Source organism: Triturus cristatus, chromosome 2_1, assembly GCF_964204655.1.
Source record: "Triturus cristatus chromosome 2_1, aTriCri1.1, whole genome shotgun sequence".
Taxonomy (NCBI): Eukaryota; Metazoa; Chordata; class Amphibia; order Caudata; family Salamandridae; genus Triturus; species Triturus cristatus.
This window is the reverse complement of record NC_140581.1, coordinates 294103355-294123608: the sequence shown is the minus strand read 5'-3', so window position 1 is coordinate 294123608 and position 20254 is coordinate 294103355.

The following is a 20254-nucleotide window of genomic DNA, read 5'->3' as shown; positions in this document are numbered from 1 at the left end:
CGAGCTGGTGGGACCCAAGTGTCATCACGATCATCAGAAGCGGGGCTTAAAGAAGAAGATGATGGACTAAGCCTCCGTTTCCTTGCTGGTGGTCTGGAAGACAATAGATGTTCTGAAACAGTGGTTTGACTTCGCTCCGCTTTGTCTGCAGGAAGCTCGATTTCCTGAAATGCCCCTACGTCAGGAGCAACAACTACTATGGTGGGCTGTTATGGCGGCTGCTGCTGTTCTGGTTGCGGCGGCTGCTGCTGTTCTGGTTGCGGCGGCTGCTGCTGTTCTGGTTGCGGCGGCTGCTGCTGCTGTTCTTGTTGCGGCGGCTGCTGCTGCTGTTCTTGTTGCGGCGGCTGCTGCTGCTGTTCTTGTTGCGGCGGCTGCACACTGATCTGCTGAGTTTGCGCCTGCGTTGAACTTGATTGTGTACTACTTTGCGGTAATGACATTTCTTCAACATCGCTGCCCGTTAGTAGACTGGCTACCTCTGCGACAGTAAAGCCCTTGGGCCTAGGTTGGTGGGGTTGCTGGACCGCTGTGCTGCTCCCAGCTTGGTTCCCGGACAACGCTTTGGTGCCAAAAAAAACCTTGGCCGGCACACCACCAGTCGTGGTTAATGGCACTTCCTTTTTCTGTTCCTTCTTCTCACCAGCAACTTTCTTGGTACTGGACCTGGTACCTTTCTTTGGGGCCATCTTATTCCGACGTCAGGCAGGAGGCAGATGCACAACAAGTTCTGGTCACACGTGGGCGTGATGCGCAGCAGGACTTCTGTCTGGCTGGCAGTACAACGGGTAGCCAGGTGATGCCGATGACACCTCCTACTCTGTCTTTTGTGCACCTAAAAGCAAAGAAGACAGGAGAAGAACATCAGTGAAATGTTGCATTTGTTTTTGTGGTTCAGTTACTTAGTACTGTACTAGTGCAAACAAAAGATAGTCTAGCCATTTATGAATTTTTTTTAACTAGAGCTATGTTATACTACTAGTACTGTGTACAGACACACTACACTCTCAGGAAGGTGATGTCTAAAAATTCAACAGATCACATAGAAAACACTTGATCAATAAAGCTGTGGCTACCTGCTCTGGTAGCAGTGGATGAAAGCAGGCCTGCTGGCAGACAAGGCCAGGCAAGCTTGCAGGCCTAGGCCTCAAAATGGCCACCAGCCACATGGCCAGGCCCAACAACATCAGCAAGGCCACCCCAAAAAACACACTTCCCCAACTCAATCCAATGCCATCCATGCCCAAAATGATGCCTAAATTCAACAGAGCACACAGAAAACAGTAGATTACTAAAGCTGTGGCTACCTGCTCTGGTAGCAGTGGATGAAAGCAGGCCTGCTGGCAGACAAGGCCAGGCAAGCTTGCAGGCCTAGGCCTCAAAATGGCCACCAGCCACATGGCCAGGCCCAACAACATCAGCAAGGCCACCCCAAAAAACACGCTTCCCCAACTCAATCCAATGCCATCCATGCCCAAAATGATGCCTAAATTCAACAGAGCACACAGAAAACAGTAGATTACTAAAGCTGTGGCTACCTGCTCTGGTAGCAGTGGGTGAAAGCAGGCCTGTTGGCAGACAAGGCCAGGCAAGCTTGCAGGCCTAGGCCTCAAAATGGCCACCAGCCACATGGCCAGGCCCAACAACATCAGCAAGGCCACCCCAAAAAACACACTTCCCCAACTCAATCCAATGCCATCCATGCCCTAAATGATGTCTAAATTCAACAGAGCAAACAGAAAACAGTAGATTACTAAAGCTGTGGCTACCTGCTCTGGTAGCAGTGGATGAAAGCAGGCCTGTTGGCAGACAAGGCCAGGCAAGCTTGCAGGCCTAGGCCTCAAAATGGCCACCAGCCACATGGCCAGGCCCAACAACATCAGCAAGGCCACCCCAAAAAACACACTTCCCCAACTCAATCCAATGCCATCCATGCCCTAAATGATGTCTAAATTCAACAGAGCAAACAGAAAACAGTAGATTACTAAAGCTGTGGCTACCTGCTCTGGTAGCAGTGGATGAAAGCAGGCCTGTTGGCAGACAAGGCCAGGCAAGCTTGCAGGCCTAGGCCTCAAAATGGCCACCAGCCACATGGCCAGGCCCAACAACATCAGCAAGGCCACCCCAAAAAACACACTTCCCCAACTCAATCCAATGCCATCCATGCCCTAAATGATGTCTAAATTCAACAGAGCAAACAGAAAACAGTAGATTACTAAAGCTGTGGCTACCTGCTCTGGTAGCAGTGGATGAAAGCAGGCCTGTTGGCAGACAAGGCCAGGCAAGCTTGCAGGCCTAGGCCTCAAAATGGCCACCAGCCACATGGCCAGGCCCAACAACATCAGCAAGGCCACCCCAAAAAACACACTTCCCCAACTCAATCCAATGCCATCCATGCCCTAAATGATGTCTAAATTCAACAGAGCAAACAGAAAACAGTAGATTACTAAAGCTGTGGCTACCTGCTCTGGTAGCAGTGGATGAAAGCAGGCCTGTTGGCAGACAAGGCCAGGCAAGCTTGCAGGCCTAGGCCTCAAAATGGCCACCAGCCACATGGCCAGGCCCAACAACATCAGCAAGGCCACCCCAAAAAACACACTTCCCCAACTCAATCCAATGCCATCCATGCCCTAAATGATGTCTAAATTCAACAGAGCAAACAGAAAACAGTAGATTACTAAAGCTGTGGCTACCTGCTCTGGTAGCAGTGGATGAAAGCAGGCCTGTTGGCAGACAAGGCCAGGCAAGCTTGCAGGCCTAGGCCTCAAAATGGCCAACAGCCACATGGCCAGGCCCAACAACATCAGCAAGGCCACCCCAAAAAACACACTTCCCCAACTCAATCCAATGCCATCCATGCCCTAAATGATGTCTAAATTCAACAGAGCAAACAGAAAACAGTAGATTACTAAAGCTGTGGCTACCTGCTCTGGTAGCAGTGGATGAAAGCAGGCCTGTTGGCAGACAAGGCCAGGCAAGCTTGCAGGCCTAGGCCTCAAAATGGCCACCAGCCACATGGCCAGGCCCAACAACATCAGCAAGGCCACCCCAAAAAACACACTTCCCCAACTCAATCCAATGCCATCCATGCCCTAAATGATGTCTAAATTCAACAGAGCAAACAGAAAACAGTAGAATACTAAAGCTGTGGCTACCTGCTCTGGTAGCAGTGGATGAAAGCAGGCCTGTTGGCAGACAAGGCCAGGCAAGCTTGCAGGCCTAGGCCTCAAAATGGCCACCAGCCACATGGCCAGGCCCAACAACATCAGCAAGGCCACCCCAAAAAACACACTTCCCCAACTCAATCCAATGCCATCCATGCCCTAAATGATGTCTAAATTCAACAGAGCAAACAGAAAACAGTAGATTACTAAAGCTGTGGCTACCTGCTCTGGTAGCAGTGGATGAAAGCAGGCCTGTTGGCAGACAAGGCCAGGCAAGCTTGCAGGCCTAGGCCTCAAAATGGCCACCAGCCACATGGCCAGGCCCAACAACATCAGCAAGGCCACCCCAAAAAACACACTTCCCCAACTCAATCCAATGCCATCCATGCCCTAAATGTGATTGAAAATGAAATATATTCAAAAAACAAAAGGAACAGTTGCTTCATCATGCACACACACACCCATGAGGCCATGCCCATGGCTAGCTCGGGCCTACTACTACAACCCACAAAATTTAAAAAAATAAAAAAAAAAAAAAGGAATGATGATAATTAATTATCAAAAATAAATTGTAGTTACACAACAACTGCAATGCCCACAATCAAACACAACAACCACTTACTTGTAAAATATCCTATTCCAAAAATCCTGAAATCCAATTGCAATGATGCAGCAGACAAAAAGAGTGATCTTTCCAGCTCCAAATCCAAAGGCAGAATGAGCAGGAGATGGACAAAGCACTGGGAGGAGCCTGCTGGACAGGAACAGGAAGTTGGAGAATCTGTGTCACTTCCTCCCTCTCTCCACCTTGTAAAAAAAAAATGACTCCTTGCACAAAAAAGGAAAGCCAAATGTGAATGTAAGGAGTTCTTTTCATCCAAAATCAGTATTTGCAGATGGTTTCATGCTGCTAGAGCCGATATTCCTCTCCAAATTGTAAATTTTACGTTGTTGAGTTCTCCAGCTTCACATTACTTCCGCCGGCGTGTCGAAAACGATATGATCGCGTTCTCTTCTTTGTCCCTGTCGCGTTGGATATGACGTGTTCGCGGTCTCTTTCTCCTGTTCGCGTTCGATTTCATGTGCCCGCGTCCTCATTCTCTGGCTCGCGATGTAGAATGACATGTTCGAGATCTCAATCTTCTCATACTCGCGTGGTGCATGATCGCGAGAAGAAAGACGTGATCGCGCGACAAATGACGTGATCGCGTGAAAAATGACTTGAATGCGGCCGCGAACTCTCGCGAGACAGCGCAAAATGGCTACCAAAATTCAACATCTCGTGGAGAACGCGACCGGGTCAAGAAAACTTGTCGGAGAACGCAGGGATTCAGGTAAGGCGATCGCGCGCGAGAATGTATTGTTTTACAGCGCGAGCAAGAAAAAAATTATCGCTAAGCTGCGGAATGCGGAAATTTTGACATTTTCGCGCTGTCCGCGGAACGCGAAAATGCCAAAATATCGCAATTTCCGCGAACGGAACGGATTTTTGGCCCAGGCCTAGTAGTGACAGCATAATTAGAGTCCTGCAAAGAGTGTTAGAGCCTGGGCCATTGCATGACTACATGGGTAGTGACTGCATGTTTAGAGTACTGTTGGGAGAGTACGTGGTGAATTTATAAGTGCTTCGGTTTTGGCGGACTGATTGGATAAGTACATGAAGCTGGCTGGGTGATTGGAGGATTACATAGGTAGTAACAGGGAAATTACTGGAGTGCATAGGTAGTCCTCATGGGATTGTAGCACTACGTCTGTTACTGCCTGGGTCATTGCATAAGCACATGGTTAGTGACTGAATGATGCGAGTGCTGCAAAGATTGTACATGGTGAATTTATAAGTGCTTGGGTATTGGTGCAGTGATTGGATAAGTACATGGTGCTGACAGGTTGATTGGAAGAGAGCTCAGGGAGTGACAAGGGGAATGCTGGAGTGCATAGGTACTGCTCTGGGGATTGTAACACTGAATGTATTAGTGGCTGGGCCAATGCAGGAGTACATGGGTAGTGACTGCAAAAATAGAGTACTGCAAAAAGAGTGTATGATGAATTTATAATTGCTTTGGTTTTGGCAACCTGATTAGATAAGCATATGGTGCTGGTGGAGTGATTGGAAGAGTGCACAGGGAGTGATAGGGAGATTGCTGGACTGCATGGATAGTCCTCTGGGGATTGTAACACTGCATGAGTTAGTGCCTGGGCCACTGCATGAGTACATGGGTAGTGACTGGATGATTACAGTGGTGCAAGGAGAGTGCATGGGGAATTTATAAGTACTTGGGTTTTGGCAGAGAGATTGGATAAGTGCATGGTGCTGGCTCGGTGATTGGAGGAGTGCATAGGTCGTGACAGGGAGATTACTGGGGTGCATAGGTAATCCTCAGGGGATTGTAGCACTACATCTGTTACTGCCTGGGTCATTGCATAAACACATGGTTAGTGACTAGATGATTATAATGCTGCAAAGATAGTACATGGTGAATTTATAAGTGCTTGGGTATTGGCGTAGTAATTAGATAAGTACACGGTGCTGACAGGTTGATTGGAAGAGTGCTCACAGAGTGACAAGGGGAATGCTGGAGTGGATAGGTTTTGCGCTGGGGATTGTAACACTGAATGTATTAGTGTCTGGGCCATTGCATGAGTACATGGGTAGTGACTGCATAAATAGAGTACTGCAAAAAGAGTGCATGATGAATTTATAATTGCTTTGGTTTTGGCAAACTGATTAGTTAAGTATATGGTGCTGGTGGAGTGATTGGAAGAGTGCACAGGGAGTGACAGGGGGATTGCTGGACTGCATGGGTAGTGCTCAGGGGATTGTAGCACTGCACGAGTTAGTGCCTTGGCCATTGCATGAGTACATGTGTAATGAATGGATGATTACTGTGCTGCCAGGAGACTGCATGGGGAATTTTTTAAGTGCTTGAGTTTTGGCAGAGTGATTAGATAAGTACATACTGCTGGCTGGGTGATTGAAGGAGTGCATAGGTAGTGACAGGGGGATTGCTGGACTGCATGGGGTGTGCTCTGGGTATTGTAGCAGTGCATGTATAAGTACCTGGGCCATTGCATGAGTACATGGGTAGTGACTGGATGATTAGAGTACTGTAAGGAGAGTAGATGGTGAATTTATAAGTGCTTAGGTTTTGGCGGACTGATTGGATAAGTACACGGTGCTGACAGGGTGATTGGAAGAGTGCCCACGGAGTGACAAGGGGAATGCTGGAGTGCCTAGGTGCTGCTCTGGGGATTGTAGCAGTGAATGTATTAATGCCTTGGCCATTGCATGAGTACAAGGATAGTGACTGCATAAGTAGAGTACTGCAAAGAGAGTGCATGGTGAATTTATAACTGCTTTCGTTTTGGCAAACTGATTAGATAAGTATAAGGTGCTAGTGGAGTGATGGGAAGAGTACACAGGGAATGACAGGGGGATTGCTGGACTGCATGGATAGTGCTCTGGGAATTGTAGCACTGCATGAGTTAGTGCCTGGGCCATTGCATGAGTACATGCGTAGTGACTGGGTAATTACAGTGGTGCAAGGGGAGTGCAATGGTGAATTCATAAGTACTTGGGATTTGGCAGAGTGATTGGATATGTACATGGTGCTGGCTGGGTGATTGGAGGAGTGCATAGGTAGTGACAGGGGGATAACTGGGGTACATTGGTAGTCCTCAGGGGATTGTGGCACTACATCTCTAAGTGCCTGGGTCATTGCATAAGTACATGGTTAGTGACTGCATGTTTAGAGTACTGCAAAGACAGTGTATGGTGAATTTATAACTGCTTTTGTTTTGGCGAACTGATTACATAAGTATATGGTGCTGGCAGAGTGATTAGAAGACTGCACAGGGAGTGACAGGGGGATTGCTGGACTAAATGGGTAATGGTCTGTTATTTTTAGCATTGCATGAGTTAGTGCCTTGGCCATTGCATGAGTACATGCGTAGTGACTGGATGATAAGAGTGCTGCAAGGAGACTGCATGGGGAATTTTTTAAGTGCTTGAGTTTTGGCAGAGTGATTAGATAAGTACATACTGCTGGCTGGGTGATTGAAGGAGTGCATAGGTAGTGACAGGGGGATTGCTGGACTGCATAGGGTGTGCTCTGGGGATTTTAGCAGTGCATGTGTAAGTGCCTGGGCCATTGCATGAGTACATGGGTAGTGACTGGATGATTAGAGTACTGTAAGGAGAGTACATGGTGAATTTATAAGTGCTTAGGTTTTGGCGGACTGATTGGATAAGTACACGCTGCTGACAGGGTGATTGGAAGAGTGCTCACGGAGTGACAAGGGGAATGCTGGAGTGCCTAGGTGCTGCTCTGGGGATTGTAGCAGTGAATGTATGAGTGCCTTGGCCATTGCATAAGTACAAGGATAGTGACTGCATAGAGTACTGCAAAGAGAGTGCATGATGAATTTATACTTGCTTTGGTTTTGGGGAATTGATTAGGTAAGTATATGGTGCTGGTGGAGTGATTAGAAGAGTGCACAGGGAGTGACAGGGGGATTGCTGGACTGCATGGATAGTGCTCTGGGGATTGTATCACTGCATGAGTTAATGCCTGGGCCACTGCATGAGAACATGAGTAGTGACTGCATGATTACAGTGGTGCAAGGAGAGTGCATGGTGAATTTATAAGTCCTTGGGTTTTGGCAGAATGATTGGATAAGTACATGGTGCTTGCTCCGTGATTGGAGGAGTGCATAGGTAGTGGCAGGGGGATTACTGGGGTGCATAGGCAGTCCTCATTGGATTGTAGCACTACATCTCTTAGTGCCTGGGTCATTGCATAAGCACATGGTCAGTGACTGCATGATTAGAGTACTGCAAAAACAGTGCATGGTGAATTTATAACTGCTTTGGTTTTGGCGAAGTGATTAGATAAGTATATATTGCTGGTGGAGTGATTGAAAGAGTGCACAGGGAGTGACAAGGAGATTGCTGAACTGCATGGGTAGTGTTCTGTTTTTTTTAGCACTGCATGAGTTAGTGCCTTGACCATTGCATGAGTACATGCGTAGTGACTGGATGATTAGAGTGCTGCAAGAAGACTGCATGCTGAATTCATAAGTGCTTGGGTTTTGGCAGAGTGATTGGATAAGTACATGGTGCTGGCGGAGTGATTGGAAGAGTGCTCACGTAATGACAGAGGGATTGCTGAACTCCATGGGTAGTGCTCCGTTGTTTTTAGCACTGCATGAGTTAGTGCCTTGGCTATTGCATGAGTACATCCGTAGTGACTGGATGATTAGAGTGCTGCAAGGAGACTGCATGGTGAATTTATAAGTGCTTGGATTTTGGCAGAGTGATTAGATAAGTACATACTGCAAGCTGGGTGATTGAAGGAGTGCATAGGTAGTGACACAGGAATTGCGGGACTGCATGGGTAGTCCTCTGGAGATTGTAGCAGTGCATGTGTTAGTGCCTGGGCCATTGCATGAGAACATGGGTAGTGAATGGATGTTTAGCGTACTGTAACAGGGAAATTACTGGACCGCATAGGTAGTCCTCAGGGGATTGTAGCACTACATCTGTTACTGCCTAGGTCATTGCATAAACACCTGGTTAGTGACTGGATGATTAGAGTGCTGCAAAGAGAGTACATGGTGAATTTATAAGTGCTTGGGTATTGGTGCAGTGATTGGATAAGTACACGGTGCTGACAGGTTTATTGTTAGAGTGCTCAGGGAGTGACAAGGGGAATGCTGGAGTGCATAGGTACTGCTCTGGGGATTGTAACACTGAATGCATTAGTGCCTGGGCCATTGCATGAGTACATGGGTAGTGACTGCATAAATACAGTACTGCAAAGAGAGTGCATGGTGAATGTATAACTGCTTTGATTTTGGCAAACTGATTACATAAGTATATGATGCTTGTGGAGTGATTGGAAGAGTGCACAGGGAGTGACAGGGGTATTGCTGGACTGCATGGATAGTGCTCTGGGGATTGTAGCACTGCATGAGTTAGTGCCTGGGCCATTGCATGAGTACATGGTTAGAGACTAGGGGGCATATCAACATGCGGCAGCGATAATTAGCACTGGCTGCTCTTAGTGTGAGGAATTTTATCACCGGCTATCGCAGATAATTATCGCCATGCTAGCGCTGTATTAACAACACATAGCGCAATGGCATAATTATTCCAGTGATAGCGATGTTTTCCATCGAACATCGCTGGTTTTCCAGCGCTGTTCCATGGAAAACGGCGATATCCTTGGTGATATGGTCTGTGGTCTTAGCCACACAATCCACCTCCCATGTTAGGTATGCCTTATTCAGGAATTTAACTGACGTTAAATTCCTGCTTTAAGGCATACCAAAAGTGATTTTCAATATCGCTATTCCTCGTTGTTAATATGAGCAAGCTGGGTTATCGATATTTACCCAAGGGAGTCTGGTCAGGCACGCCTCCTTTGCATCTCATTAGCGATGGGATGGGAGGTGTGCTGACAAGGAGCGCTAATGCAAGGATACACGCGCTAATGTGTCCTTGTTGATAATGCGATAATATTAACGCCGCTTTTCGCCCAAAAACGGGCTCTAAAGCGGCGATAATATTATTGCAGCACCTTGTTAATATGCCCCTAGATGATTAGAGTACTGTAAGGAGAGTACATGGTGAATTTATAAGTACTTGGGTTTTGGCAGAGTCATTGGAGAAGTACATGGTGCTGGCTGGGTGATTGGAAGAGTGCACATGGAATTACTGGGGGATTACTGGACTGCATGGGTGGTGTTCTGTTGGTGTTCTGCGTAGTGACTGGATGATTAGAGTGCTGCAAGGAGACTGCATGGTGAATTTATAAGTGCTTGGGTTTTGGCAGAGTGATTAGATAAGTACATACTGCTGGCTGAGTGATTAAAGAAGTGGATAGGTAGTGACAGGGGGATTGCTGGACTGCATGGGTACTGCTCTCGGGATTGTACTAGTGCATGGGTCATTGCATGAGTACATGGGTAGTGACTGAAGGAGTGCATAGGTAGTAACAGGGGGATTGCTGGACTTCATGGGTAGTGCTCTAGGGATTGTAGCAGTTCATTTGTTAGTGCCTGGGCCATTGCATGAGTACATGGGTAGTGACTGGATGCTTATAGTACTGTCAGGAGAGTACATGGTGAATTTATAAGTGCTTGGGTTTTGGCCGACTGATTGGATAAGTACATGGTGCTGGCTGGGTGATTGGAGGAGTGCATAGGTAGTAACAGGGAGATTACTGAACTGCATAGGTAGGGCTCAAGGGATTGTAGCTGTGCATCAGTTAGTGCCTGGGTCATTGCATGAGTACATGGCTAGCGACTGCATGATTAGAGTCCTTCAAGTAGAGTACATGGTGAATTTGTAAGTGTTGCGTTTTGGCGGAGTGATTGGATAAGTACATGGTGCTGGCTGGGTGATTAGAGTACTGCACAGGTTATTGTACCACTGCATGTGTTAGTGCCTGGTTCATTGCATAAGTACATGGGTGATTGCACAATATGGAATCAGTAAATCATTTCTCTTGTAGTTTTAAAATCACATATTCACTACCTTGGCCCTCCTGTAATCGGTCAGTCACCTCTCAATAATTCAATAAGCATACATACAGCAATATAAATACAATTTGAACACATAGATGAGTCATTACATACTATCTAGTTAAGTAGATAAGTACAACATGCCTGCAAGGGTAATATGTGGTGATTTACTTTTGAGCTACATCTTGACCATTCAGTCTACAAATATGCAACATCATCAAATTATACCTCTCAACAGACTTAAGAAAGAAGTGTAATTAACAACACATTTTATAAGCATTTCCAAAATCACACTTTTATTATACATCTTCACCTTTGTATGTAAAATTAAGTTGCATCATTCAACTATACCTTTCCTCAGACTACAAAAAGAAGCCTAATTAACAGCACCTTATTTCACCATTCTATCTTAAAATATGTGGCATCATTTAACTTTACCTTTGTACAAACTAATAATAGAAACCTAATTATTAACACCTTATACCTTATATGATCATCTTTCAAACAGCACAGTTGTGCTGCATCTTTACCAAAGTATCTATAATTATGCAGTATCATTCAACTATTCATTTTGTAGAGAGAAGAAACAATTAAGGCTAATAAACTACACCTTATATGAACATCTTTCAAACTACACATTTGTACTGCATCTTCATCCAACAATCTAAAAATATATGTGGTATCATTCAACTATACCTTGGAACAAAAAACATGCTTAATTAATAACATCAGTAATCATCTTAAAAAATACACATATTACCGTACAGACTCTTTATTAAATAATATTCAAGCACAATGAAACTAATTCCAATATACATCTCTACATTTAATAATATATTTAAAGCAACACAATTTTAGAATGATGTCAAATCTTTTTCAAATATACCTCAAAAATGTATAACTCACCTTGCAAATAAATCTGTTGAATGAAAAATCTCACACACTCAGACAGGATTTTCTTTTACACACAGTCAATATAATATACCAGCCTCAGCAAGGTAAAACCAGTAATGGCAATGTTTCCCTCTCGGTTTCCATACAAATACACATAAGCAACAAATTACATTGCTTCCCAGAGTATTTCAAATTGTAAAACGCATTTCCATTGGTCACAGATAATAACTCTTATTAACTGACTTCTTCACCCCTTCTGCTTAATGCCCGTTTCCAAAGCACCAGCTCATGCAACATTCAACTTAACTGACCGGTCACAAGTTCACCATATTTTCAAGTTCACCATACAAAGTTGCAAATGGAAACAGCAGGTGTGGTTGCCATTGCAGAACATTACCTTATCCTTTCTACTGTACTTTTCAAATATTTTTTACTAACCAATTAGAAACCTGCTTTTTAAAGAAAGTAAAATGCACCCTATTTTTGAATGTACAATGACCTTAAACAACCAATCAATTCTCTTCTTTCATAAAAACAGCATCTTCTCCACAATTTTAGATACCTCTCATTCTACCAGCTGACTACCTCAGCTACAGACATCTTTTGATTACCTACAGACATCCCTTCAAAATGCTTTCTGTGTGGATTGTTGGGCACAGCTATGCATTCTGGTGCAAAAGGTATGCTGAACACAGAGGTATGGACAAAGACCTAGCATTGCAAAATGTAAACATAAAATGGATTGGACAGAGAGGATTAAAGTGGCAGCAATTGATGCCTTTGTTTAAACCCTTTTTGCATCTCCAAGCCCCTGACCTCATGATTGTGCACTGTGGTGGCAATGACCTAGGCACATTGACTGGAGTAGGTCTGTATTTGCTAATGAAGGACACCTTTGCAGAATTGATGTTGCTTTTCCCCCAAACTGTCTTTGTATACTCTAACATATGCCAAAGACAGAAATGGAAGTGGTCCAATCAATTTTGTCCTCAGTTTGAGAAAGCTAGAAAAATGTCAATAAAGCTGTTTCTGCTTATCTCAGAGACCATAGAATGGGCTCCATCTATAACAACAATCTACGTTTCCATATGGATGGCATCTACAGAATTGACGGAGTACACTTCACTGATGAAGGTAACAGAGTGTTTCTCAACAACCTGAAGCTCTGCATCCGCACTTACATGTATCTACAACAACCTCTCAATGAAAACAAGGGCTCTTTTTAGAGCCACTCAATAACACAACTGTTAACCTAGGTTTATATTAAAAAAATCTTAATTATTTTTGCTTAGTCACGCACCCAGCGTGACTTACGGAGCCGTGCACCCATCACGTTCACACTAGGGGCCGTGCTGAGTACCACGTACCCCTCACATTCACACCAAGGGGCCATGCTGGGAGCCGTACACCCATCTTGTTCACACAGGGGACCACGCTGGGAGCCATGCACCCCACGCCTTCACACCAGGGGACCACACTGAGCACCGCACACCCCTCGCGTTCACACCAGGGGGCCGCGCTGAGCGCCACACACTCCTCGCGTTCACACCAGGGTCGCGACTCCCAATTTTGGTGAAAAAAATACAGTCCACTTCCATTGATTTACATTCGCCCCCGGGGACCTCATCCCCTGGGGCATGCCCAAATCCAGTTTAAAAAAAAAAATTACAATGGAGGAGGGGGGACTGTGCGACCCCACTCCCATGCCATTTTGGGCCCCGGAGACCCTATCCCCTGGGACCTGGCCTCATGGTTGGGGACCGTGGGGGGAGCCCCAATACCCCCACGGTCCCACCGGCTCCCTACCTCCTGCGGGAGCCAGCATTGCTTTTCCACACGGGGAGCTGCTAACATGCAGGAAACCTGCTCTCGCTTCCAAAATCCAAAGCACAGTTTGCTATGGCACCTCGGGACACTGCAGGAGCCGCCCTGGGGGGGCGGTCACCAGGGCCATCAAAGGCTCCAGGAAGGGGTCGCCCACATGCTTTTTTTAACAGCCCTGGGGAGGTGGCAGTCCCCGGGGCTGCGTGAGGGCACTTGCCCCCCACTGTTACTTATAAAAGCCCTGGGGAGGTGGTGGTCCCCGGGACTGCGGGGGACCCCGAGGCCCCCGCTATTACATTTATAGTGCCCCCGGGACCTGGGCCACCCAGAGGTTTTTTTAAAATGAAGCTCGGGAGCCCGTGCTTCTTTTTTAAAAATAATTTCAACTGGATTCACAACCCCATCGTGCTTTCTGCCGAAATTATATTAAAATAACTTTGGGGGGACCCTGGGAGTCCTTGTGATATCCCCTGGGCATGCCTAGGGGGTCAGAGTCTTTCCACCCTGCTCCCTTTTCTTGTTTTTTAATATTTGTTTACTGTTTTCTTGTGACTCGGTTCTACCGAGTCACAAGATGGCTGCCAACAGTTCCTGGTTTGGAGTGTTGGCAGCCAATCAGAGTGAAGCTCATGCTTGGGAGTGTTTGCGAACCCACCACTGCCCTAGATATCGATACTTTTTCTTTTTCAAATTTCTCAGAAACTACTGAACAGATTTACAGCATTTAACAAAAAGGACTCTTTCTGAACCAAGGGTTACCTTTTTGCCAAGTTTGGTGTAATTCCGTTCAGCAGTTCGGGCTGTAGCTTTGTCTAAAGTTTCCAATGGAAAAAAACATGGGGAAAACGTGTTTTGGGACCCCCCTTTTCTCAGCCCCCACTTGACGAATCACCCAGAAGCTTTTAAGACAGGAGCTGACTGGAGTGGGCTACTAGTTTTGAAAATTTTGCGAAGATTTGTCAACCGGTGCCAAAGTTATTAGGAAAATAAAAAATGCATTCCCTATGGAAACTAGGTCCTAACTATAACTACCTACTGACGGCCCCATCCCAAGTGTTTAAAGCCCCATGGAGGTGGTGGTCCCTGGGGGTTCTCAACGGACCCCTGCATTTGAATATTTAGTGCCCGGGTCCCCCAGACAGTGTGGGGATGTAGAAGCCCCCCACACTTCTTTATTTTAATTTAAGCCCTGTGGAAGTGGCAGTCCCTGGGGCTTTAGGGGGGCCCGCAATGCCCTGGACCCATATTAATAAATGCCCCGGGGAGGTGGTGGTCTCCATGGCAGCATGGGGTGGGGGCAGGAGCCCCCCAAACATTTTTTTTTAGAAGCCCCAAGGAGGTGGCGGTTCCCGGGCTGCAGGGACACCGCGGTTACCGCTAATTAATTACACATTGCCCCGGGTCCTGGCCCACCAGGAGGCTTACAGATAACAAAGTGCGGGAGCCCGCATTTCGGATTTTTTACGGTCGGATTTGCGCACCCAGCGTGAATTTGTCAATTTAAAAAATAAAAATATAAAAAATAAGCCGAGGAGGTTAGGGGGTTTCTACCCTGCCCCCTTTTCTTGGTTTTCATCTGTTTTCACCCTTTTTCTTGTGACTCAGTTACCGAGTCACAAGATGGCTGCCAAGACTTCCTTGTGTGGAGTGTTGACAGCCAATCAGAGTGAAGCTCGTGCCCGGGAGGGTTCGCAAATCCTTCTCGGTGCTCAGATATATATTTTTTTATTTTTTTAATTTCTCAGTAACTACTGTTTGGATTTACACCATTTTTTAAAAAGCACGCTTTCTGGACCAAGACTTACCTTTTTGCCAAATTTGGTGTAATTCCGTCCATCAGTTTGGGATGTAGCCTGTTTTAAAGTCACTATGGAAATTAACATGGGGAAAATGCATTTTGGGACCCCCCTTTTTTCACGGCCCCCGCTTGACGGACCACCCTGAAACTTTTAAGATATAAGCTGACGTTAGCGAACCATTAGTTTTGAAAATTTCGCAAAGATTCGTCAAGCGGCACCAAAGATATTGGCAAATCAAAAAATGCTTTTCCTATGGATTATAGGTCCTAACTATAACTACACTGGCAACCGCCAGTAGGTAATACATGTAATTTACCAACGTAATGATAGGTGAGGATCAATTCAGCAGCCTCAGCCTGGTGCACATCCTGAGGGATGCCAACATTGTATTCAAGCTGAAAAATGTCATACTTTTCCACCATTTGCATTCCTGAGTGAATTAACAAGTGGGCATCTTAAATTGCTTTATATTTGAAACATCTTGTCTCTGACCAAGAAAATGACTTGTAAAAACATGTGGCATTGATTTGGACAAAACAGTGAGTATATAGTGCTCTTTGGTAACAAACATTGTCTAACTCTTTTAGACAGGCTTTTGTAAACTTAAAAAAATTTAAATGACCAGTAAACCGCATAGTATAAATACAACTACTTTGAAGGAAACATTGCTAAATAACATCTGTTTGCAAGCTGTTCTGATCATGTTTGTCAAGACTTTTTGGAAGACCTTGTAATCACAAATTGCAGCAGCTGCGGATAACTTGGAAGCTCTGTTGTGAAATGAGGACTCTATGTTTTATTGCAGACATTGTTCTGTCCCACACTCAGTGGGCACATGTGATTGGAATTACTGTAGGAAGAAAGACAGAAAGGCAGATTTAGTTGTTCTAAGGAAGATCCTGCACAATTTCCAGCCTCTCAAACTTTTATTCACATAAAAACCTCATCACTTTGGCTAAAACCAACAACTAGGACTAAACAGGCTTGCACACCAAAAACACTGCAGCGCCTAATGCCTATAGGTTGGTGAACAATCATACCATCACTTAAAAAACTGCGGAATAAGAAAAATAGTCAATTGTGAAATGTCAGGTAAGGTGCCTAATGGTCTAGAGACATTCAAACAATGGGTAGTTCCCTGCATGCATTGTAAGATTTAGGTAGAGGCTATTGCAATAGCAGGAACGGTCTCTATTATATTAGAACATTAGAATGTTGAGAGCTCCATTGAAGACGATAGAGTGCTCTGGGCTTTTAATGGCTGGTAAAAGCTTGGCGCTCCAATATTTCAATGTTTGTAGTTCACAGGTGTTTCTGTGGACAAAGGCCTCATGTGGCCACCCTTGTACTATGGTGCAAAGGTGTGTCTGTGGGGCAAAGTCGCACAGTTCTGCACCGATGTTAGGGAGAGGGGAGGAGAGTGCCATATTTCTGGAAAATATGGCACTCTCACACAGCACAGCATTTGCAGCTAAAGTACTGCGCTGCTTGAGAAACTGCTACACCTGGCCCTTAGTTGCAAATACAATGGAGTGGAAACAAAAGCATACAGATAGTTATCACTAAACAGGTTGTTGGAATCACTTGTTGTTCAGAACTCACTGTGTTCTATTAGTATATTACAATTTATGGACTGCAAGCAACAAAAGGAACTGTTTTTAAAGCAGTAACTCACTTAGCTACCTACATGCAAAACACATCTGTAATCTGCATCTTACATGATGTGCTTTGCAGGAGACACATTAACCTTCTATGCTACTTTGACTCAAATCTGGGACTAGACAAAACACAAATCTCTACAGCAAGTAAATTAATCTCCAGAGTTATTGTACAGAAATTATTATTCCCTGCGATTTACGGAACATACTAAGATCTCTGCTGCTTGTGATTTAACCCCATAAGATATTTTAAAATGCAGACTTTTCAACCAATTAAGCAGAACTAATCTACTACCATGCTTCTCCTTGTTGCCAAGTTCGTTGTGGCAGAGTGTTTAGAAAAAAAACATGTATTAATTGTGGCCCAGATTTTGCGTCAGGGTTGTGCCAACCTCGACACACAATATCTGGGCCTCAACTAATATATAATACTAAATCTAATTTGTTTTAAATCTCTTAATGCACTTAAATGTAATCATGATAGACCTGCTAAACATATATATGAGGACTTAATACCTGATGTCACATCATGTGAGGTCACTTCCTGTCAGGTCACTTCCTTTGATGTCACATGCAATGTCGTACACTGTGATGCCATGATCTGTTATGTCATGCGCCATGATGTCACTTGCATACTGCCTAACTTGGTTAGTCCCCCTTCTTTTTTAGAACTTGTGCCCTGGCTATGTGGATACTTAACATGCAAAGACTGTGTGATCAGGGAAGTCCAGCCGGCTTTCATTAAAGGTACAATCACGGTATTAGGCTTGCTACTAAAGTGTGCTTGTCTCATTCACCAGGCTAAGAACATCTAAGTTTTTAAGAGGACTAAACAAGTCTAACCGCTTGCTGCTTATTTCGTATGAACATGCCATAGTACTTTTTAGTGCTGATGCCTATGCGGCTCTGGCTTCATCGCTGCACCTATTATGCGAGCTGCTAGCTTTTCCCTGCTGTACACTCACTCTAACACAAATACTCAAAATGTGTTGGCTGCGTTGGATCTCACCACACTGCTTGCGATGCAACAGTCCAAGCAATAAGACCTATAAGGAATTGTGAGGTACATTGGACTATTCTTGGTGGCTGGAGTAGGTGGCCCCCGCTCTTCTTCTTTATAGCTTTCCAATGTATTGTGGGGTATGTCTATCTGCATGAGTAACACCATCTACTTCAGCTGAGTGAAAGTCTGTCCACAAAGTCAATGAACTGAGAGTTGGAGGCTCTTCAAAGTGACCAAGAGCCTTATATATTTGGTTCTTACAATACAAGGTGGGACTTATCTAAAATATGCCAACCACTGCCTTGCTTACCCATCAGTAGCCTAGTGCTTAATCTTCTTCCAACACAGTCCCCAATGAGTGTGCTATTGTCCCAAGGGGATTGGTGGCTGATGGGGTGACCAATATTGGATACTCTAATATTAAGGGAGCTCACTTTCACAACATCTCCGGCCCACCTGTGTTCACAGAGGCAAGCAATAACCAAACTGCCTGTCTGTAGTAGCATTACTACATGTGATAAGTTGGCAGACACGAAAGACCACAAAGAGAAGGAGCAGCTAGACAATCTAAAAACAATAAAACCAAAAATTCTGATTCCAGAATCACCAATTAAGCATAAAGACAACAGCACATCTACATTGTTAGGTATCACTTAAAAGATTTGAATATCAGACTAACAAATATGGAATCTAAGAGCAGTGCCCTGGAAGAGAAAAGCAGCCTCCAAGCTAAACAACTTAAAAAATGGATAGGCTGATCACTAATCTCAAGAGCGAAATTCTGAATTTAGGGGATCATAATAGGAGAAGCAATCTACTCATCTTTGGCCTCCCAAAAGGAGTCAAGTAGTCTGCACACTCGCCATTGAATTTCTGAATCAATGGATTCCAGCAACACTTTGCAATTCTTTCCTAAGAGACTACAAGATAGAACGTGCTCATCGTGTTCCAAGGTTCAAACCTATAAATGCAACTGCGCTGAGACCATTAATTTATAAACCTTCAAGACACCAACATTCGGAACTGATCCTTGCACATATGAGGAATGGAAAGCTACAATGTGGAGTGGTGTCAACATCTCCTCTCACAGGACTTGGCCAGAGACGCTGTGACTGGAAGGAAAGCCTTTCTTGATCTTCTCAAAAGTCTAACTGAAATGTTCATTCGACATTCCTTTGTTTGCACATCTAAGTTTTGAATCCTATTTAAAGGTCAAATGATGGTGCTTTCTGAACCAACAGAGTTAGAAAACCTTCTCAACACCAAATCAGAATCTGGTATGGACACCTGAAGGTCCTGTTGCAGTTTAGGAGCATTGGTTTCCACTTCATTAACACTGTTGAACTTTATCCAGTAGCCCATGCTACATTAACCAGTTTTTGTTCAAAGTGTGTCTGTCATGTAATTGCTATAGTCCTAGTAAAAACACTAACCTATATACCCATACCAGTTTACCTCTTTTATTTAAATCCCATATACTCATCCTCTGTCTCTAACATACACCCACTTATCATGACAGTGGTAGTTGAGGTAACTCCTGACCTTTTCAGCAATCAAGATGCTTTCTATCACTACATTGATGAGTACTGCTGGTCTTGTTGCGCCATGCTCTAGTTCCTTTAATCTCCTTTTTCTTATTTGCCAGTTGATTTTCAATCACCTTTGGCTTTCTAGGATTTCTACAACCAAATACAGTGTTTTCTGACAAGCTTATCCTACTCTGTTCTTTTACTACATGATGAAGTGTTTGTATTTTTCCTCTTTAGGAATGTTTTTGTTCCTCTGTAAGTTCAACATATTTGTGGAGTTTTTTTGCTTGTTTCCATCCATGACAATTTAATAGTGTATAATGTACTGTTTCAGCTATTTTGTTAAAGAGCTTTATATATTTTCAAACTTTACATGGCTGTGTTTCATTTGGTTCAATATTAATCCTGCAGCTTGTAATACTGCAAAGAGTTTTGGGAGTAGAAGGGACACCGTTCTTCTCACCAAGTTCTCCTCCACTGCTTCTTTATTTATACTTCGTCTATTCGAGACTGCCTTCGACAGGCTGGGGTGGGTGGGAGTCTGGGATACATTTTTGGGTGGTTCTTTTACTATTTCTTTGGTATTCCTGTTTTGATGTACTCTTGTGCTTTTGCTTCTTTCTCCTTTTTCTCTGTTTTCTTTCCCCTATTTTTACCTTGTGCCTGGCAGTGTCAAACCATTTGTTTACATGCGTGTGCACTCTGCTGTTGACTCTCCGTGTCAATTCTCCTGCTAACAGCATGTCAATATTAATGTTGTTTCCCTCAACACAAAAGGTCCAAACCACCCAGTCAAAGGTGGAAAATTGGTGAATATTGTTATAGGCTAAAGAGTGACATAGTATTTTTTATAGGATACAAT